Genomic DNA, 24556 nt, shown 5'->3' on the forward strand with positions numbered 1-24556 from the left:
GATATAAAAGGTAAGTGGCCCAACCACTTTGGTGTAGTTTAAAAAGTGTATGTGGAATAATAAAATATTCTTGAAGGGGTATAATACTAACCCATCAGTCACATAGATATAACAGATATATGAGTACATGACTCTGAATTGGTAGTAAATATACAAGTTGCAATTTTTTTTTTTTGCGATTGCACATCGGATATTTAAACGACAATGAAGGCAATAATTTCCTGGCCAGTTTATAAAGAATTACTTGACACAATAGCTTCTTACAAGGTGGTGTCCCGCCATAGTAAATGTAGCATAATTTTAACAGTAGAATGTTATACAAGATGTCTCCCTAATTGGGGGCGATGATTTTCTTAGTAAACATAGAAGGGTTCTGGTGTTACCCAATCATCTTCATCTGCAGGGAGGTTGCTCAATATCATTGGTCGATGGTAATCGTCTTTATGGATCAAACAATGATCAAATTTCTAACAATGATCAAATTTCAAGTTTTTGTATAACACTAAAATGGGTTCGAGGACTGTTTCCGTTCTATATATATTTTTGGCACAAATATTATCTTCTGAATAATCTGACTGCCAGTGTAAGATAAATGAACGTGTCCAAACTCATCTAAATTATACAAAGTCTTTTAATTATTTGCTAAACAGGATAATTAATTTATCCACATGAGTGAGTCCATCGTGTCAATCTGAAAAACTAAGTCTGCTTTGGGGAAAAAAATCAGTCATTTGATGCGTTAAAAATTATACTATTAAGTGAGTTTGTACCATAAACGTTTCTTCTCGTCTCTACATTACCAAACATCAGTTAAGAGTTTACTCTCACCTCTATATTACAATACATCAATTAAGAGTTTCCTTCCATCTCTATATTACATCAATTAAGAGTTTCCTCTCACCTTTATATTATCAAACATCAATTAAGAGTTTCCTCCCGTCTCTTTATAACATTGTTACAAAAAACGCGATTCTAAAAAGCTTAGAGATCTTCAGTGAATACTAGAAAGGACTGCCCTTCTAGCATCCAGCCTGTTACTGGGTTTTCGTAACAAGTAGTCAGTATCCTGGTCCAATTATCCATTAGAATTCAATAAGAATTATTAGTGCTTCAGGATTACAACTGGTAGGCTACTAACTAGAGAAATTAAAATTTAATAAATTTATTAAGTTGTCTAGGTGTATATCAAATTAAATTAAATTAATCACAATAATCAAAATAATATTAATCACTTCTCTCGTGTACAGTATTATTGTGCTGAAAGCACATATCACATTTATAATTCTTAAGTACCGTCTGGTACATTAACATTTAATAAGATATTACAAATATGTACAAGTAAGTTTTTGTGTATGTGTGTAAGTGCTCTAAGTAGTTCGCTATGTCTCACGACTCGGCTAGACTTAAACAAGTGACTGACAAAGTCCTCAAATAAACTAACTTCTTGACCAACTGGCAGTCAGAACAGTCTGCTTGAACAATAAAAAGAATGCTAAGCCCAATAGCAATATAACAAGCAACTGCAACACAGAATCAGGAACAAGGAGATAATATAATGCCACTAAGTAGGGACCATCAGCAGATCCTCCACAAAAGTCACAAAACTCCCATACTACTGAATCTAAGTTCAGCATAAGAAAATCCCCGACTGTGACAATACACAGATACCAGTACAAATTAGATCAGAAGCTCCCGCTCAGGACCTGAGTTGCTCAGAGTGTCTAAGAGACACACAACTTCAGTACAATGTCGAAAATCACTAAGTCTATACAATGTTCTGTGAACAGAGTTCCACAGAACCTACAAGAAAGCTATAGAGAGGATCTTCCAACAAGGGCCAATAAGGGAGATTTAGGCACTTATTGTCAAGAATACGTCCAACCACCAAGCGAGTCTAGACCAGACTGAATACTTCAGGCGAGGTGAGAACACCCCCCCCCCCATCACGTGATAGCTCCGTGGACAGTTGCTGCTCAGCAACAGAAGCCGGCAGAGTAACGAGCAAAGAGCGATAATTACAGTAATTAGACAATCAAGACTTGAACTATGAGCACATAATAATATGTTACATCCTACCGAACAAAAGTAACTAAGACAAATACTAATAATATAAAGTCATATATTTACGATTTAGCTATTATCGCAAATATAAGCAATATAAAATTATATAAAAAGATAATATACATTATATACATATACATCATATACACTGTAACCCATTCAGGGGTTGCAACAACATCAATTAAGAGTTTCCTCTCACCTCCGCATTATCAAACAGGGTAACTAGCATCAATGTTAGGTAAAAGGACACAAGTACAACTAATGTGACATTTTATTGTGGCAACATTTCGCTCTCCAGGGGTTTTGTCAAGACTTGACAAAGCTCCAGGAGAGCGAAACGTTGCCATAATAAAATGTCACATTAGTTGCATTTGTGTCCTTTTACCTAACATATTGTGGGTAACTGTACCATTGTTACAACTAGCACCAACGTTACAACTAACACCAACGTTACAACTAGCACCAACGTTACAACTAACACCAATGTTACAACTAACACCAACGTTACAACTAACACCAACGTTACAACACAAACGTTACAACACCAATGTTACAACTAACACCAACGTTACAACCAACACCAACGTTAAAACACCAACGTTACAACTAACACCAGCGTTACAACTAACACCAACGTTACAACTAACACCAACGTTACAACTAACACCAACGTTACAACTAACACCAACGTTACAACTAGCACCAACGTTACAACACCAACGTTACAACTAACACCAACGTTACAACTAGCACCAACGTTACAACTAACGCCAACGTTACAACTAACACCAGCATTACAACTAACACCAACGTTACAACTAACACCAACATTACAACAAACACCAACGTTACAACACCAACGTTACAACTAACACCAATGTTACAACTAACACCAGCATTACAACTAACACCAACGTTACAACTAACACCAACATTACAACAAACACCAACGTTACAACACCAGCGTTACAACTAACACCAATGTTACAACTAACACCAACGTTACAACTAACACCAACGTTAAAACACCAACGTTACAACTAACACCAGCGTTACAACTAACAGCAACGTTACAACTAACACCAACATTAGAAATGACACCAACGTTACAACACCAACGTTACAACTAACACCAATGTTACAATTAACACCAACGTTACAACTAACACCAACGTTACAACTAACACCAACGTTACAACTAACACCAACGTTACAACACCAACGTTACAACTAACACCAATGTTACAATTAACACCAACGTTACAACTAACACCAACGTTACAACTAACACCAACGTTACAACTAACACCAACGTTACAACACCAACGTTACAACTAACACCAACGTTACAATTAACACCAACGTTACAATTACACCAACGTAACAACACCAATGTTACAACACCAACGTTACAATTAATACCAACGTTACAACTAACACCAACGTTACAACTAACACCAACGTTACAACTAACACCAACGTTACAACTAACACCAACGTTACAACTAACACCAACGTTACAATTACACCAACGTAACAACACCAGCGTTACAACACCAACGTTCCAACTAACGCCAACATTACAACTAACACCAACGTTACAACACCAACGTTACAACTAACACCAACGTTACAACACCAACGTTACAACTAACACCAACGTTACAACTAACACCAACGTTACAATTACACCAACGTAACAACACCAATGTTACAACACCAACGTTACAATTAATACCAACGTTACAACTAACACCAACGTTACAACTAACACCAACGTTACAACTAACACCAACGTTACAACACCAACTTTACAATTAACACCAACGTTACAACTAACACCAACATTACAAATAACACCAACGTTACAACACCAACGTTACAACTAACACCAACGTTACAACTAACACCAACATTACAATTAACACCCACGTTACAAATAACACCAACGTTACAACTAACATTAACGTTACAACTCACACCAACGTTACAACTAACACCAACGTTACAACACCAACGTTACAACTCACACCAACGTTACAACACCAACGTTACAACTCACACCAACGTTACAACACCAACGTTACAACACCAACGTTACAACTAACACTAACGTTACAACACCAATGTTACAACTAACACCAACGTTACAACTAACACCAACGTAACAACTAACACCAATGTTACAACTAACACCAACGTTACAACAACGTTACAACTCACACCAACGTTACAACTAACACCAACGTTACAACTAACACCAACGTTACAACTAACACCAAGGTTACAACACCAACGTTACAACTAACACTAACGTTACAACTAACACCAATGTTACAACCCCAACGTTACAACTAACACCAGCGTAACAACTAACACCAATGTTACAACTAACACCAACGTTACAACACCAACGTTACAACTAACACCAACGTTACAACCAACACCAACGTTACAACTGACACCAACCTTACAACTAACACCAACCTTACAACTAACACCAACCTTACAACTAACACCAACGTTACAACTAACACCAACGGTACAACTAACACCAACGTTACAACTAACACCAACGTTACAACACCAGCGTTACAACTAACACCAACGTTACAACTAACACCAACGTTACAACTAACACCAACGTTACAACTGACACCAACCTTACATCTAACACCAACCTTACAACTAACACCAACGTTACAACTAACACCAACGTTACAACACTAACCTTACAACTAACACCAACGTTACAACTAACACCAACGTTACAACTAACACCAGCGTTACAACACCAACGTTACAACTAACACCAACGTTACAACTAACACCAACGTTCTTCTTCTGGGTTAGGCTACATTGAGCTAGATTTAAGCGAATTAGTTTTGACTACGCAAAACTTCATTAGGGAGGTAGACAAGTTTAATCCTAGGAAGAGGGGAAGAGCTTCAATTACCGATATCACTAGCCGCTCCCCAGCATCAAGGTCCCCCCACCTTCCTCATCAAGGGAGGCCTGGGATAGGCTGTGCTGGACTAGGTTACCCTTTTAAGAATGCAGCGTTAATTAAAAGTTTTATTACACTAATGGGGAAGCGCTAAACCCGTTAAGGGTTATGCATTTTCGACCCAGGGAAAGGGACGTCAGGTCCAATTCCTTGGATGAAGAGCCTCTGAGAGGCGTCAGTTAAGAATATTAAGCTAGGCTGGCCTGAAGAACATCCTATCACCACCATAAATTCCTAACCCTTTTTTATTGCCTGTTTTATTAATGCTTGTTTTATTAATAAGTATTAATACCTATAATACCTATTTTAATGTCTATTTTTCTAATAGCTATTAATGCCTATTTTATTAATACCCATTTTACTAGTACCTATGTCTATTAATACCTGTCAGTGCCCACCTTAACACAGGTAATATCATCGTAGCAAACGTAAGTAGAATACATAACCACAATAATAAATGTGGAATAACAAAGGACAAAAAACAGTAATAAGCGATAACGGCAATAACAGTGAAAACAGACAATAAGAGATATAATAAAAATAATAATAATAATAATAATAATAATTATTATTATTATTATTATTAGTAGTAGTAGTAGTAGTAGTAGTAGTAGTATTGAAGGACAGTGGCAAGCTTATAAAACGAAACTAGAGCAACAGAAAATTAAGTTTTAGGTTAGAAAAGGGAGGATAAGAGATAAGATAGGATAGATATAGATAAGAAATACAGTACTGAACAAACAGTACAAGAATATAAGAAACTTACGAATAAATCAATGATGAGTAAAAAATCATAACGGTGAGAACGAATGGAAAATAAAAATTATTTGGGTTATAACTTATTGAGAAGACGTTTCGCTCACTAGGTGGACGAAATGTTCTCTCCATTGTCATAAACGCTTATTTGTCTTATAAATATACTTGTTGGTATATAATACCACTAACATACTAAAAAACATAATGAGATAATTTGCAGGGGAAGACAAGGTTGAGCAAGACTCACACTGGTGTAGGACTGACGATGATGACACTGGAGTGACCTCCACTCTACGTCATTATACTTAATGTACAGAACAATGTTAGTAATGACTTTTTGACGCCTGACTGCAGCTACTGCTGCTCCTCCTCCTCTTTCTGCTTCTGCTGTTCCTTCTGCTGCTTCTCCTCTCTGCTTTTCCTGGTGCTGTTCCTCCTGCTGCTTCTCCTTTTTCTGCTTTTAATGCTTCTCCTGCTGCTGCTGCTGCTGCCGTTCCTCCTGATGTTTCTCCTGCTGTTGCTGCTCCTCCTCTTTCTGCTGCAGTTTTTCCTCCTGCTACCGTTGTTGCTGCTGTCGCTGCTTCTCCTGCTGCTGCTGCAATTTTTACTACTATTGTTGCTACTACTGTCTCTGCTGCTTAAGCTGGTATTGCAGTTTCTGCTACTGCGTGCCACTCACCTATCCCTAACACTCATCAAGTGAGAGTTTAGGGAAGTATGTCTGGCTTTTGTGCGAGTGGGTGTAATTATCTGTTTGTAATTACTTATTGGAGTTTACGGTGAATTGTATGCGGGAAGCATTACATCCGTACGGGTGATATATCGCTGGGGGAATGAGAGGAATATATTTTATAGTGAAGCGCCAAACCCATAGCAGTACAGAGCCTGGGGAATGGATGACTATTAGGTTTGAAGGGGGGAATGTCTTCAATTTCTTGGATCAGGAACCCTTCAGCATCAAAGCACCATCTATGAAGGGGGAAAGAATGACTTAATTCCTTGGATGATAAAATGCATTGCATACTAGTAGCTTTCTTTGTTTTAGAAAGACGTGAGCAAACACAAGGACATATTTATTAGAAAACGTTTCGGTCCTGGGACCTTGGTCACTTCTAACAGAGGTTAAAAAGACGGTATATATAACCCCTCTATGTTAGAAGTGATCGAGGTCCCAGGATAGAAACATTTCCTAATAAATATGTCCTAGTGTTTGCTTACGTGTCTTTCTAAACCAATTTGTGGTTATCTATTACCAAGGTTTACACTAGCTTTCTTTGTGCCTAACAGTGTTTTATTACAAGAAAACTACATTATCTGTACCACATAAAGTAATAAAAATTGTACTTTATTCGTCCCTGCTTAAACGAGATGGGACTTAGACGACAGCAAAGAAATGAGTGAGATACTGAAGTCCCGCTATTACTCAGCGTTTAGTGAGCCGTTAATTAGACAAAGGGTCGACAATCTAAAGATTTTTTTTATGACCGAGACTCAAAATCTGGTTAATTAAAAAAAATCTGATATTATCCTAACACAAGACTCTGAAAAAGCAATAAATGACATGCCCATGCACTCTGCCCCAGGCCCAGACTCGTGGAACTCCGTGTTCATCAAGAACTCCAAAGAAACCCCTTTCACGTGCCTTAAGTATTCTATGGAGAAGCAGCATAGGCACAGGGGTCATCCCACAGTCACTAAAACAACAGACATGGCCCCACTTCACAAAGGTGGCAGTGAAGCAATTGCAAAGAATTACAGACAGACAGCACTAACGTCCCACATCATATAAATCTTTGAATTGGTTCTAAGAAGCAATATAACGAGTTTATTTGGTAGGCTGAAAGCGGGGTTTGAATTATTGACATCTTCGGAGGCTTCTTACTTTATTTGTTAAGTCGTGGTGGGTACACAGGCTTGTGTGTTGTGCCCATGGCCCGGGCAAGGCCATCCCACGAGAGAGAGCTACTAGGCCTACTGTTTTGACTGCTTGAAGAGTGACGCCAGAGTGAGAGCGTGGCAAGGGCAGACAGGCTGGCGTGCCCACCGAGAGGTCTGGCTACAGAGGGCAACACCTTAGTGGCACGAAATATGAACTAAGCTGGCAGACAGCATAGGCTGTCTGTGCAGACAGTACAGGCTGTCTACATACGCTCGGCCACCTACCTCGCGTCATCCCGACGCGACAATACTGGTGGTAAAGGAAACTCGGTCTCTCTCTCATATGAACAGGGCACAGAACACAAAATAAAAACATATGCATACATATGGACATGGAAAAAAAACTTCCTACAGGGAGGGAATTAAAAAAACACGTGGGGTGTGCTAAACATCGTGGTCATAGGCAGTGAGCATCGAAGGGCATCACTGCACACCTTCCTGCGTCTGGACAGATACTGCAACACAGGAAACATCGCTGCGGCTGAGCTGTGACGCAACAGGCTACGGTCTCTTCTGGAACGGTGAAGCAGACATTGTAGGAGTCGCTGCAGGTTTTCACTCAACCTGGGGCACGACATGCTGGTGCCCTCGAGTGAGGCGTCGACAAAACTCGGCAAATGGGCAGGACTTCTGGCAAGCGACTCAGGAGGACACTTCTCAACTGGTACTGTCACTGGGCTGTCACTGCCGGCGAGCGTGGAGCGAGTTGTGGAGCGAGTCATGGCCGAGATGACTGGGCGAAACATCTGGGAGTCGTAACATCATACACCAGACTGCAGTGAGAGAGCTAGCAGTCAAAGTGACATCTTCTTTGTGCAGGCTGCTCACTGAAGTTTGTGACACGAGGCTGACACAGCGCCTGCCAACAGGGCTAACTACGGCTTGACGAGTGTCATTCTCTTGGCAGTTGGAGTTATAGCAGAGGTTAGTATAAGTGTCCCCAGACTTGTTTCTCTACATATAACTGCATTCTGAAGGTCTGGAGGTGAAGTGAAACAAATCTCGATGGGAATCGTAGCAGGTACGATTCTGCAGAACATCACGAGCGACGAGCATAAGAGCTTTCTGTACAAGGGCTTGGGGCTCAGGGCTGTCTGATAACAACTGTCAAACACACTGGTCACACGGGTGACTTAGCACAGTGGTGCTACTCAGGTCTGGCTCAGACCTCACTGGACACACAGAAACTTTAAACACACCCGCGGTACATGCGGTACACTGACTGAGAGGAATTAATTAACACACGACATATATCTTCTCTCAATCTTCTCGACAATACTGAAATATTTACTAGAAACACTCGATGTGACATCATGTGATGTCATGCGTGATGTCGTGAGGTGACGTCAGCAGCACTGTGATGTCAGCAGACATCTTGAGGTGACGTTAGGCAGACATCGTGACGTCATGAAGTCGGACAGCATCGTGGGTGACGTCAATGTAATGTGGGCAGCAGACCACAGCATGAGGCCTGGGACATCTGGTAACTCACGTGGCTGGTAGATCTACGTGACATCACCCACGCCCACGTGGCGTCGGGATCCACATGGCATGATGATCTATGTGACTTGCTGATCCACGGGGCTTGCTGATCTACGTGGCTTCGAGTGGCCTTGGGCACTCGGATACACAGCTCTGGCAATGAATCACACGAAAAACAGCATAAAACACAGCAGACGGAGTGGGCAGTGGTGAGTGTATGGTAGTGTTGTGGCGAGGAGCGTGGGTGAGTGTATGGCGAGGGGGCATGTGGCCACTTCCTCCTCTCCCACCCACAAACATGTGGAGAAGCTCACACTGGACGCAGAAATCACCACAAAACTCACCTCTGGCTTGCTGAAACAGCTGTGCTGAGCTGAACAACAACAGCAACATACAAGTGACGTTGAACAGGTGACTTGAGAAACAGTGTGGGACGCTGTAGCGTGGGGTCACTGTGACGCCACTTACAATTCTCGGAGAAATTCAGAGAGTTTCGGCTGGATCCTGCTTGTACCTGTGTCTGGATGCTCAAACGTGCAGACACGACATTAGGATAACTCGTTGAGAGATGGATGCTTCTTGTATAGGGTGATAAAGTGAAGATGATTTCATCCCTTCCTTCCTCTGGTGGCCTGGTGGTTAACACTCTCGCTTCACACGGCGATGGCCTGGGTTCGATTCCCAGCCAGAGTAGAAACATTGGACGTGTTTCTTTCCACCTGTTGTTTATGTTCCCCATCAGTAAAATGGGTACCTGGGTGTTAGTCGACTGGTGTGGGTCGCATCCTGGGACACTGACCTAATTTGCCCGAAATGCGGAGCATAACAAGGGACTTTCTATATAGTAGTATGACATTGTTGTCAGCTAGGACTGTATACCTTGTACATGTACTTGTAGTAAATAAAGATATGATTATTATTATTATTATTATTCCTCTCTCTGGGCAAACACAACTGCTGCGACCATGCTTCCCACCATTTATAACCAGGTTTGTTTGGCGTTCTGGTAGCAGGGAGTAAATGATAAACTTCTTCGGAGGCTTCTTTGTTTATTGTTAAGTCATGGTGGGTACACAGGCTTGTGTGTTGTGCCCATGGCCTGGGCAGGGCCATCCCATGAGAGAGAGCTACTAGGCCTACTGTCTTGACTGCTTGAAGAGTGACGCCAGAGTGAGAGCGTGGCAAGGGCAGACAGGCTGGCGTGCCCGAGAGGCCTGGCTACAGAGGGCAACACCTTAGTGGCGCAAAATATGAACTAAGCTGGCAGACAGCATAGGCTGTCTGTGCAGACAGTACAGGCTGTCTACAGCAAGATCACCATCCACTTAGATATCCATCAGTTACACAACCCATGGCAGCATGGGTTTAGAGCAGATCCTTCCTGCCTATCCCAACTACTGGGCCACTATTACATAGTCTTGGATGCTCTGGAGGAAAAACAAAATGCAGTAGTAGTATACACAAACTTTGTGAAAGCCTTCGACAAGTGCGACCATGGTGTAATAGCACACAAAATGGGTGATAAAGGAATAACAGGAAAAATGGGTAGATGGATCTATAACTTCCTAATAAATAGAACAAAGTAAAAGTAAACAGAGTCAGGTCTGAGGCGGCTACAGTGAAAAGCTCTTCCACAAGCCATAGTACTCGCGCCCACCCTGTTCCTCAACCTCATATCTGACATAGAGATGTAAGCCACAGAAATGTGTCTTCCTTTGCGGATGACACCCGAATTTGCATGATGGTGTCATCCATCGAAGACACTGCAAATCTCCAAGTGGACATCAACCAAATCTTTAAATGGGCCACATGAAGTTCAATGAAGATAAATTTCAATTACTCTGCTTTGGAAAACTCGAGGAAATTAAAACTGTATCAGAGTATAAAATAAATTCCAACCACACAATAGAGCGAAAAACTAATGTGAAGGACCTGAGAGTGATAATGTCAGAAAATCTCACTTTCAAAGATAACAATGTATCTACCACATCTGCTAGGAAAATGATAGGATATATAATGAGAACCTTCAAAACTAGAGATGCCAAGCCCATGATGATTCTCTTCAAATCGTTTGATCTCTCTAGGCTGGAATATTGTTGTACGCTAACGACCCTTTCAAGACTAGCGAAATTGCAGACCTGGAGAACACACACAGAACTTTCACGAGACATGTAAGTACGATAAAGCACCTAAATTACTGGGAACGGCTGAAGTCCCTTGATTTGTACTTCCTAGAACGCAGGCGAGAAAGATACATGATAATATACACTTGGAAAATCCTAGGACTAGTCCCAAATCTTCACACAAAAATCACTTCCTCTGAAAGCAAAAGACTTGGCAGGAGATGAAAGATCTCCCCAATGAAAAGCAGGGGCGCCACGAGTATGCTAAGAGACAACACAATAAGTGTCAGGGGCCAAAGACTGGTCAACTGCCTCCCAGCATACATAAGGAGGAATTACCAACAGACCCCTGGCTGTCTTTAAAGAGCTGGACAGGCACCTAAAGTCAGGTAAAAGGACACAAGTGCAACTGATGTGACATTTTATTGTGGCAACGTTTCGCTCTCCAGGAGCTTTATAAAGCTTGATATAGCTAAAAAACAAACCATACCACGGGCGGGGATAGAACCCGCGATCAGAATCTCAAAACTCCAGGCCGTCGCGTTAGCCACTGGACCAGCTAGCCATAATGGTCCAGTGGCTAACGCGACGGTCTGGAGTTTTGAGACTCTCTGATCGCGGGTTCTATCCCCACCCGTGGTATGGTTTGTTTGCAATCGTGTCATTACGATTTCGTGAGTCTTGATATAGCTCCTGGAGAGCGAAACGTTGCCACAATAAAATGTCATATTAATTGCACCTGTGTCTTTTACCTAACATATTGTCGGTAATTCTACCAACATTAATACCACCTAAAGTCAATACCTGACCAGCCGGGCTGCAGTTCGTACGTCGGTTTACATGCGGTAAGCAGTAACAGCGTGGTTGATCAAACCCTGATCCACCACGAGGCCTGGTCACGGATCGGACCGCGGGGGCGTTGACCCCCGAAACCGCCTCCAGGTATAGCATCAAGGCACTTCTCATGATAGCTCACATGAGAAGTGCCTTTTTTCATTCGTTTTAATCGTCAGGGGACAGGATGAAGTGTCTCCTGACTCGGGTCTGAGTCACGTAGATGACCCAAGTGCCTGATAATTTTTGACTGCTGTAGTGGCGAAAAAGATATCTATTTTTAATAAGATTATTAACCCAGAAGGCTTCAGGAGCCCAGGATAAATCATTAAAGCCACTCTGGCTTATTTTCATTGGGGTCCTTCGATTCTCTCCCCCAGAATACGACCCACACCAGTCGGCTAACACCCAGGTACCTACTTGCTGCTGGGTGAACGTTTCCACTTGTGCTAGGATCGAGGCCAGGTCCTTCAGATGTGAGCTACAGGCATTACCACTCGAGCCACAACCACCGGAGACTTGCAGACGAGTCAAACAAACTGCCAAGTCTTGACTTTTTTTTTTTTGTTATCCTAGGTAATTTGCTACTTATATATGATAATTTGTAAATGTATTTATGTGTACCTGTACCTAAATAAATTTACTTACAAGTAGCTTTATTGAAGTAGACATTTTGGGTAGCTTTAAAAATAGGATAAACAAATACATAGTGGGAATGGTGAATGGGTGACAGTTGGAAGTACTTTTAACAAGGGCCAGCTGGCCTACTACAGTGCCCCTCGGATAATATATTTATAATTACAATAGTAAACATACCTGATATAGGGTTCCACGATCTCACGATGAACTGTAAACTCGCACTAACCTGAAACAGCAGAGAAAATTATTCATATACCAGACACCATCTAAACATCTCAGACGCTCAGTGAACTTTTATAATCAAAACAAAGTGCTAAACCTACTAGGGTCAACGCTCAGTGAAACATATAAACAGGCAATTGTAAGATTCAATACCTATTTTAAACGACTCGGAGAAAGATACTGGACAAGCGTCCTCATTTTATAACTGAGAAATTGAGCAAGTCTTGCCTAGTTAACAGGACGTTCTGTGGGTATAAAAGACGTAACACAAAGCAAGTGTACTAAGAGACAACAGATTATGTCGGAGGATCTCACCTTCAAGGACCATAACATTGTATCAATCGCATCTGCTAGAAAAATGACAGGATGGATAATGAGAACCTTCAAAACTAGGGAGGCCAAGCCCATGATGACACTCTTCAGGTCACTTGTTCTATCTAGGCTGGAATATTGCTGCACTCTAACAGCACCTTTCAAGGCAGGTGAAATTGCTGACCTAGAAAATGTACAGAGAACTTTCACGGCGCGCATAACGGAGATAAAACACCTCAATTACTGGGAGCGCTTGAGGTTTCTAAACCTGTATTCCCTGGAACGCAGGAGGGAGAGATACATGATTATATACACCTGGAAAATCCTAGAGGGACTAGTACCGAACTTGCACACGAAAATCACTCACTACGAAAGCAAAAGACTTGGCAGACGATGCACCATCCCCCCAATGAAAAGCAGGGGTGTCACTAGCACGTTAAGAGACCATACAATAAGTGTCAGGGGCCCGAGACTGTTCAACTGCCTCCCAGCACACATAAGGGGGATTACCAACAGACCCCTGGCAGTCTTCAAGCTGGCACTGGACAAGCACCTAAAGTCAGTTCCTGATCAGCCGGGCTGTGGCTCGTACGTTGGTTTGCGTGCAGCCAGCAGCAACAGCCTGGTTGATCAGGCGCTGATCCACCAGGAGGCCTGGTCACAGACCGGGCCGCGGGGGCGTTGACCCCCGAAACTCTCTCCAGGTAAACTCCAGGTAATAACCTGCGTGTGTCTGGGTGGCTGCACCACCACAGAAACGTATCCCCGTATTGCATAAGCAGTTCCTGTACTTCATTGTATGCGACTGTAATAGTGCAGAGTGCGGCGTAAGTTGATAATGCAGTTAAATATTAGCACTGAAGATCTGAAGAGGCCCAAAAAAGGCATTCACAAGCCATCATGTGGGAAAAGTTATTGAATGATTTAAATTATCATTACGAACTTCCTGTCGTGACTAAGTTATTACAGTAGAACATCGCGGAAAACGATGGTTACGTTATTGAAAATAACACTTTACGCAATGTCGCGCATTGTAATGTGAAGTGTGAGAAAAATTGGGTAAAGATAAGATTTGTTGTGATTTTTAAGCCCAGGGGAGGGTTAGCCACCCAGGATAACCCAAGACAATGCTACATCAAGGAACCTGTCTAACTTCCATTGTGGTCCTTCAATCTTGTCCCCCCAGGATGCGACCCACACCAATCCTCTAACATCCAGGTATCTACTTACTGCTAGGTGAAGAAAGACAGCAGGTGTAGACATGCCCAACGTTTCCACCAGCGCCTAGGATTGAACCGGACACTCAGTGTGACGTGAAAATGATGTCAACTTAGCTGAAAGACGCCACCAGGGCTAGGATCTTTAATAAAAAAAATAATTTATTACATTAAAAATTGTGAAATTTTGGGTTCCTTACATTGTAGAGGCCATGACTCGTTGATCTAGAAAAATGTTATGTACTCAAAATCTAGATAAAAAGCTTACTATGAGAAAACTTGCCAGCGGCATAGTAGGCAACGCTTTCGCCTCACACAGTCTCCGTGGTTTAATTCTCCGTATGGGTGGAAACATATAATAATAATAGTAATAATAATAATAATAATAATAAATATCTTTATTTACTACATGTACAAGGCATATAGGCCTAGCTAACATGAATGACATACTACTATATAGAAAGCCGTTTCTTATGCAAAGAATTTCGGGCTAATTAGGACAGTTTTGTCCCAGGATGCGACCCACACCAGTCGACTAACACCCAGGTACCCATTTTACTGATGGGTGAACATGGACAACCGGTGTACGGAAACATGCCCAATGTTTCCATCCCTTCACCAGGGATCGAACACAGACCCTCACTGTGTGAAGCGAGAGCTTTTGTCACCAGGCCACGGGGGCCTGCTGTCCTCGTTCACCTAGCAGTAAGTAGGTACCTAGGTGTTAGTTGACTGGTGTGGGTCGCATCCTGGGGGACAAGAAGCTGGTGGTTCACACTTACACTCACTCACCCATTTGACCATAAACAGAAATATTAACCTCAATCTTAAAATAATGAATCCTGTGATACTCCAATACTGAAACTATGTACTGTGCCAAAACAAAAGTATTCACATTGCTAAACTCACAAACTAGTATTTAGTCACTTAGCCATAATACCAACTTACCTCATAATTTGTAATATTTTACAATTAAGAATAAAACTAAGTCTGCCCGAAATGCCTAGCCATGCTAAGCGTTCTAGTGGTACACTCTGTAATCACTATTTTACTACATGTAAACCAAACAATAACCAAATTTCTGTACTCAGCATTGTAATCCTTATAGAGAATAAACTTTGAATTGAATTGAATTGAAGATTGAAGTGCCCCAATGGAAGAGTCCATGCTAATGCACTAACTTTCTTGGGTTATCCTGAATAATTAATCGTCCGGGTTAAAAATTCTAACAAATCTAATTTGGAACAGACTGCCCGCACATGTCAAAGCCAGTTATAGCATGAACCAGTTCAAGAAGAGTGCCAAAAGATGTCTGATGAATGTAGCTACAGAAAGGGAGGGGAATGATTTTCTATTTTTTAGCTAACATACGTGTAAATTTTACCTTATTCCTAGTAATGACCCTCGTATTGTAGATAGTCTTAATGACCTTGGTGTAGTAGATAGTCTTTTTAGTATGATAATAAGATGTTATCTTCATTGTAGAATAATAAGAAAATATTATAACCTTTATATTATAATAATAAGGTAAAAGGACCCCAATGGAAATAAGTCACTCTGTCTGACTTTTTTGGGTTATCCTAGGTTCTCTACACATATGCTGCTATGTATGATAATTCTATGTAACTGTATTTGTGTATTATTATTATTATTATTATTATAATCAAGGGGGAAGCGCTAAACCCGGAGGATTATACAGCGCCTGGGGGGGGGATGTGGAAGGCATTCAGGCTTAATTCGGGGAACTGGAGCACAGATCCAATTCCCTAAATCAAGAGCCCCTCACCAACATTAAGGAACCTTCCTTGAGGGGTGTATTTGTGTATACCTGAATAAACTTACTTACTTACTGCGTCATGCTGATGTTTGACGTAGTATACTATGTATTTCCTCCAGAGAAAATGGGCATGGCATTCCTTCCACAAAAAACAGAAGCTAATGCACTACCAATTGCTAATATAAATTTAAAAAGTATTGCTTCCAGTTATTTATCATTTATATATTTGAAAGTATGGTTTAAGTGTTGAATGATGGCGAAAGTATGTCTTTTTTTGGGTCACCCTGCCTCGGTGGGAGACGGCTGACGTGTTAGGAAATATAAATTTCCCAACATTCAACACTTTCACCATCACTCATACATAATCACTGTCTTTGCAGAGGCGCTCAGATACGACAGTTTATTAGAAGTCCCTCCAAACTACCATTATCCCAAACCCCTCCTTTAAAGTGGAGGCATTGTACTTTCCATTTCCAGGACTCAATTCCCGCTAATCGGTTTCACTGAATCCTTTCACAAAATATTACCCAATGGAAATAAGTCACTCTGTGTGACTTTTTTGGGTTATCCTAGGTTCTCTACACATATGCTGCTATGTATGATAATTCTATGTAACTGTGTTTGTGTATACCTGAATAAACTTACTTACTTACTCACACTCCAACAGCTCGTTAAGTCCCAAAAACCATGCTCTCCGCCTCCATTCACTCCTAACACACTCACACATGCCTGCTGTATGTCCAAGCCCCTTGCACACAAAACCTCTTTTACCCCCTCCCTCCATCCTTTCCTAGGATGACCCTTATCCCTCCTCCCCTCCACAACAGATCTTTACACCCTCGAAGTCATCCTATTTTGCTACAGCCTCTGTAAATGACCAAACCCCTCCTCAGCCCTCTGAATAATTTTTTTTAGCAACTCCACACCTAATTTCCACACTACGATTTATCTGCACAATACTATTTACACCACACATTGCTGTCAGACACGACATCTCCACTGCCTCCAGCCTCCCCTTGCTGCAGCATTTACAACCCATGCCTCACACCCTTATAAGTGTTGGTGCCACTATACTCTCATACATTTCCTTCTTTGCCTCCATGGATAACATTGTCTCCATATACACCTCAATGCACTTGCCCAGGTAACGTGTATGGTAGGATTATTATTATTTTTATATTAACATATTGGCCGTCTCCCAACAAGGCAGGGTGGCCCAAAAAAGAAAAACTTTCATCATCATTCACTCCATCACTGTCTTGCCAGAGGCACGCTTACATTATATGTAGTTATAAATCCGTAACATCAAGAGAGAGCAGGATTGCAGATAAACAAGGAGGCTTTAGAATTTGTAGGGGATGTGTAGATCAAGTGTTTACATTGAACCATATATGTGAACAGTATTTAGATATAGGCAGGGAAGTTTTCATTGCATTTATGGATTTACGAAAGGCATGTGATAGGATGGATAGGCGAGCAATGTGGCAGATGTTGCAAGTGGTAAGTTACTAAAAGCTGTAAAGAGTTTTTATGAGGATGGTGAGGCTCTGGTAGGGTGTGTAGGTTAAACATCCATGTCACCATGGTTGTTTAACATATATAATTATAGATAGGGTTGTAAAAGAAGTAAATACTTGGGTGTTAGGGAGAGGGTTGGGATTAAACTGTAAGGAATCAAATACAAAATAGGAATTGACACAGTTACTTTTTGCTGATGATACTATGCTTTTGGGAGATTCTACAGAAAAGTTGCAAAGGTCAGTGGACAAGTTTGGGAGGGTGCGTAAAGTAAGAAAGTTGAAAGTGAACATATAGAAGAGTAAGGTGATGAGGGTATCAAATGATTTAGAAAAAGAAAAATTGGATATAACAATGAAGGGAGGGTGTATGAAAGAAGTGAATGTATTCAGATATTTGGGAGTTGACTTGTCAGCAGATGGGTTTATGAAGGATGAGATTAACCACAGAATTGATGAAAAAAACCGGTGAATGGCGCTTTCAGGTATCTGTGGAGACAAAAAACGTTATCCATGGAGGCAAAGAAGGCAATGTACAAGAATATAGTGGTACCAACACTCTTATCTTATGTGGACATGAAGCATGGGTTGTAAATGGTGCAGTAAGGAGGCGGCTGGAGGCAGTGGAGATGTCGTGTCTAAGGGCATTGTGTGGTGTAAATATTATGCAGAGAATTCGTAGTGTGGAAATTAGGAGGAGGTGTGGCTAAAGTGGCTAAAGCTCCCGCTTCACACACGGAGGGCCCGGGTTCGATTCCAAGCGGGTGGAAACATTTCGACATGTTTCCTTACACCTGTTGTCCTGTTCACCTAGCAGCAAATAGGTACCTAGGTGTTAGTCGACTGGTGTGGGTTGCATCCAGGGGGACAAGATTGAGGACCCCAATGGAAATAAGTTAGACAGTCCTTGATGATGCACTGGCTTTCTTGGGTTATCTTGGGTGGCTAACCCTCCGGGGTTAAAAATCCGAACGAAATCTTATCTTAGCCAGAGGGCTGAAGAGGGAGTGAAGTGGTTTGGTCCTTAAGGGAGAGTGGAACAGAGCAGAATAGCTTGGAGAGTGTATAAATCTGTAGGAGAAGGAAGGCAGGGTAGGGGTTGTCCTAAGAAAGGTTGAAGGGAAGGGGTAAGGGAGGTTTTGTGGGCGAGGGGCTTGGACTTCCAACAAGCGTGCATGAGCATTTTAGATAGGAGTGAATAGAGATGAACAGTTTTTGGGACCTGAGTTGGAGTATGAGCAGGATAATATTTTGTTAAGGGATTCAGGGAAACCGGGTAGCTAGACTTGAGTCCTGGAAATGGGAAGTACAATGCCTGCACTTTAAAGGAGGGGTTTGGAATATTGGCAGTTTGGAGGGACATCTAAACTGTCGTATCTGAGCACCTCTGCAAAGACAGTGATTATGTGTGAATGATGGTGAAAGTGTGGAATGATGATGAATGTTTTTTCTTTCTTTTTGGGTCACCTTGCCTCGGTGGGAAATGACCGACATGTAAAAAAAAAAAATGCAAGTGTAGTGTGACCTAAGTGTAGGTAGTAGCAAGATATACCTGCTATCCCACATGTTTGAGACAGAATAAAGGACACCAGCAATCCTACCATCATGTAAAACAATTACAGGTTTCCTTTTCATACTCACTGGGCAGGATGGTAGTACACCTCCCTGGGCAGTTGCTGTCTACCAACCTATTACCTAAAACTCAGTAAACTTATTCCCCTAGAATTTTTACACTCTTTTTCTTTCCCTTCCCTTTATGTAGAGGAACTATACATGCTCTATGCCACTCCCTAGGTACCTTCCCCTCTTTCATACATTAATTGAACAAAAGTACCAACCACTCCAAAACTATATCTATCCCTGCTTTTAACATTTCTGTCATGATCCCATCAGTTCCAGCTAATTTACACCCCTTTCATTCTACCCAATGCCTCACAAGGTCCTAGATGCACTAGAAGACAAAAAGAATGCAGATGTAATATATACAGACTTTGCAAAAGCTTTTGACAAGTGTGACCATGGCGTAATAGCGCATAAGTTGGTAGATGGATCTATAATTTCCTCACAAACAGAACACAAAGCGTAGTAGTCAACAGAGTAAAGTTTGAGGCGGCTATGGTGAAAAGCTCTGTTCCACAAGGAACAGTACTCGCTCCCATCTTGCTTCTCATCCTCATATCTGACATAGACAAGGATGTCAACTACAGCACCATGTCTTCCTTTGCAGGTGACACCCAAATCTGTATGACAGTGTCTTCCATTGCAGACACTGCAAGGCTCCAGGCGGACATCAACCAAATCTTTCAATTCAATTCAAGTTTATTCTCTATAAGGGTTACAATGTGGGGTTTAGAGGTTTTGGGTATTGTGTGGTTTACATGTTATAAAATACTAATTACAGAGGGGGCCACTAGGACACCTAGCATGGTTAGGCATTTCGGGCAGACTTAGATTAATTCTTAACATTAAATCCTTACAGATTATGGTATTAAGGCTAAGTGACTACATCATAATTTGTGAGTTTAGCAATGTGAATGCTTTTGTTTTGGCACAATACAAAGTGTCCATATTGGAGTATCATAGGCAAACTTATGACTAGTTAGGATTTATTATTTTAAGATTAAGATTAGTATTTCTGGGTTTATAGTCAGTGGGTGAGTGAGTGTAATTGTGAACCAACAGGTGGTTATCATGTAGTTAGTTGTCGGGGTGGATCAGGGAGATAAGATGTTTTCTAACTGTAGTTTTGAAAATGATGAATGTGTCTGCAGTTCTAGAGTTTTCAGGTAGGGTGTTCCAGATTTTAGGTCCTTTGAAATGCATTGAATTTTTGTAAAGGTTTAGTCAAACACTGGGAATATCATAGAGATGTTTGTGTCTGGTGTTATGCCTGTGGATCCTGTCACAACTATCAAGAAAGCATTTTAGGTCAAGGTTAATATTGGAATTTAAGGTCCTGTAGATATAGACTGCACAGTAGTAAGTGTGGATGTTCTGAACAGGGAGTAAGTTTAGATCTATGAAGAGTGGGGGGGGGGGGGTATTGCCAGGGATGGGATTTAGTGATTATTCTTACTGCTGCTTTTGGTTGGGTTATTATTGACTTTAGGTGTGTTGCTGCAGTTGAACCCCAAGCACAGATAGCATAGGTGAGGTATGGATGTATAAGTGAATGGTATAGTGTGAGAAGGGCAGTTTGCGGCACATAGTATCGTATCTTGGAGAGGATCCCCACCGTTTTGGATACTTTTTTTGTTATGTGTTGGATATGGGTGCTGAAATTTAGGTTGTTGTCGAGGTATAGGCCAAGGAATTTGCCCTCATTATGTCTGGCAATTAGAGTGTTGTCGATCTTAATGTTAAGTTGCGCAACACCTGCTCTGCTACCAAACATAATATAGTAGGTTTTGCCAGTGTTAAGTGTAAGTTTATTGGCTGTCATCCAGGTCGATATTTTGAGCAGCTCCTTGTTAACAATGGTGTTGAGGGTGGCAAGATTAGGGTGGGAGATGACATAAGTTGTGTCGTCAGCAAAGAGAATGGGTTTCAGGTGTTGGGATATGTTTGGAAGATCATTGATGTAAATGAGGAAGAGCAGGGGTCCAAGGACACTTCCCTGCGGAACTCCAGTATCAAGTGGCCATATTGATGAGGCTGTCTTTAATGATGACATACTGATACCTATTAGAAAGGTAGGATTTAAAATATGCAAGCGCATGGCCTCTTATACCATAGTGGTCAAGTTTGTGGAGTAGGATGCCGTGGTATACTGTGTCAAACGCTTTTCTTAGGTCAGTAAAAATTCCTATCAGATATTCCTTATTTTCCAGTGCTGTGTAAAGCAGGTCTAGCATTATTATAATTGCATCATTAGTGCTTTTATTTTTCCTGAATCCAAATTGGCTGGGGTTGAGTATGTTTTGTGACGTTATAAATGAATATAGTCTTCTGTGCACGAGTTTCTTGAAGATTTTGGATAGCAATGGTAAGTTTGATATTGGCCTATAGTTGTTTACGTTTGTAGGGGCACCACCTTTAAGTATTGGTGTAACCCTTGCTGTCTTGAGTAGTGTCGGGAAAGTACTAGTTTCTAATGACTTGTTAAAAAGTAATGTAATAGCATGCGAAAGGACATGGGCCGCTCACTTGTACAATAATGGTGGGACGTGAGACAGATTCCCCGAGTTATTTTTAAGTGACTTTATGATCGCGGTGACTCCCGTGGGCTCAGTTGGTACAAGACAGAAGGAATTTGGGAAATTCCCATCTAGGTAGTCCCTGGCATGGGCATTGGTACATGGGATTTTACTGGCGAGATTAGATCCTATGTTTGAGAAGAAGTCGTTTATCTTGTTAGCTGTATCAGTGGGATGCAGTGGTGTTTCATGAGTTTAGTTAGAAAAATATTCTTGTTTTTTCAGTTTGTGGGTCCCCAGAATCTGGGAAAGTGTTTTCCAGGTCTTTTTTATATCTCCTCTTGTGTCAGTGAATCTGCTGGAGTAGTACAGTTGTTTGGCTTTCTTTATTAATTTGGTGAGAACTGTTGAATATTGTTTAAGAATATCTTTGTGTATTAAGCCCTGTCTATATTGCTTGTCATATTGGTGTTTCTTATCAATGGATTTCAGAATGCTGCTGGTTAGCCATGGGCAACCAAGCCGTTTATTCATGATCTGTTTAGTTTTTATAGGACAATGTTTGTTGTATAGTCTAAGTATTTTGTTAAGAAAAATGTCTGTCCAATCGTCAGTACCATTGGCATTGGAGAATTCTGTAGGCCAGTCAACAGTCTCTAGGTCTGCTGTGAAATTCCTTATTGAGGCCTCGTCATGGAGTCTAAATGAAACTTTGTTGTATTCGAGTGGTGGCTTACTAATGTTTGTTAAGAGAAAGGTTGGGTAGTGGTCAGTAGTGCTGTCTGTGATTATCCCTGATTTGAGGGGGGCTAGTATATTGGTTCATATGTGGTCTATTATGGTTGCACTTGTCTCAGTCAGCCTGGTTGGTTTAGTTATTGTTGGTATGAGAAGTGTGTTGTTCATATTGTTGACGAAATCAGTTACAGTCTGATCATCTGGTAGGCCAAGGTTGATATTGAAGTCTCCAGCTAAGAGAAGGTGGTGCTTGTTCATTTGTCTGTTTGTTATTAGTGACTTTAGATTCTTGCTGAAGTTTGGGATGTTTGTGTGGGGTATCCGGTAAATGGCACCAATTGTTATAGGCGTCTTGAGGTTTTTTACAGTAAAATTAGCAAAAGTGTATTCCCCATATTCATCACTAAAGCAATTAGTGCTAATACAAGATAGTTGGTTAGAGTAATAGATTGCAGTACCACCCCAACTTGGTATGGTCTGCAGTTGTGGATTGCTGTGTATCCTGGTAGTGGGTAGATATCAACTGTGTCCTGCTTAAGCCAGGTCTCAGTAAGAATAATGCAGGAGAAGGGTGTCTTTAGTGACTCAAGGAGTGCCAGGAGGTCATCATAGTGCTTGCTTAAGGACCTGATGTTGTAGTTAAGAAATGATAGACTTTGAGCAGTGTTCAGGATAGTGCTGGCTTGTGATGCTGTGTAATAAAGGCAGTTACTTTCCAATAAGTTTTGATTGTGTGTTAGATTATAGAGGTTTAGATCAGGGTCAACGTGATCATTCATCTTTTAGGTTTAAATAGTGGTTGTTTATATCCTGTATTATGTGGTGAGTTCTAATACTGATTTCTGTAGTGGTGGGAAGTTTGGATAAGTATACCGCTAAAGCACTTTGGTCATATAGAGTATAGTCACTAATAAACATAATGAAATTGATATTGTCTATGTGTTGTGCTAGAATGAGCTAAAGTACAACTAGGTATAAACTAATACTATAAAAAAAAACAAATTACAAGTGGCACCAGACTCACTCTTGTAACTGCACTAAGGTCTAATATAATAAATTTAGTGTTGTCTATGTATTGAGCTAGAATGAGCTAAAGTACAACTAGGTATAGTTAGTTTAGGTGTTGTCTATGTATTGAGCTAAAATGAGCTAAAGTACAACTAGGTATAGTTAGTTTAGGTGTTGTCTAAGTATTGAGCTAGAATGAGCTAAAGTACAACTAGGTATAAACTTATAATATAAAAATACAAATTAAAATGGTACTTGCAATTGCACTAGGGTCTGGTATAGGTTGTTAACAAGATCAAGAGTATAACTAGATTTGAAGATTGAGACACTTATGCAGCATATGGGAATCTTTATTCAGGAAACGTTTCGCCACACAGTGGCTTCATCAGTCCAATACAAAGAGGAAGGCGTAAGGAGAGGAGGAGTATGAGGTAATCAGTCCCTCAGCCTGGAGTCGATGTGTTCAGTCCATCAATCTTGATGGACTGAACACATCGACTCCAGGCTGAGGGACTGATTACCTCATACTCCTCCTCTCCTTACGCCTTCCTCTTTGTATTGGACTGATGAAGCCACTGTGTGGCGAAACGTTTCCTGAATAAAGATTCCCATATGCTGCATAAGTGTCTCAATCTTCAACTTGTCGGTTTTTCAAACCATTCATCATAACTAGATTTAAATTGACAAAATAAAATTCACAAATTAAAGTACCAAAAGAATAATAAGTAAAAAATAACAATAGCAATGACTTGGTTATAATATGATAGTAAGATGGTAGACAAGTACACA

The 24556-nt window shown here is 41.1% G+C and overlaps 1 long non-coding RNA gene across 1 annotated transcript; it reads right to left on the reverse strand.

The window, feature by feature from the left end:
- Window positions 1-5663: 5663 nt before the first annotated feature.
- Window positions 5664-18291, reverse strand: LOC128689261 (uncharacterized). The gene is made up of 3 exons (XR_008407133.2): window positions 14605-18291; window positions 13018-13066; window positions 5664-6793 (listed from the first exon to the last, which is right to left on the reverse strand). It is a non-coding gene; the product is annotated as an uncharacterized lncRNA (long non-coding RNA).
- Window positions 18292-24556: the final 6265 nt, after the last annotated feature.

Source organism: Cherax quadricarinatus, chromosome 68 (genome assembly GCF_038502225.1).
Source record: "Cherax quadricarinatus isolate ZL_2023a chromosome 68, ASM3850222v1, whole genome shotgun sequence".
Lineage (NCBI taxonomy): Eukaryota > Metazoa > Arthropoda > Malacostraca > Decapoda > Parastacidae > Cherax > Cherax quadricarinatus.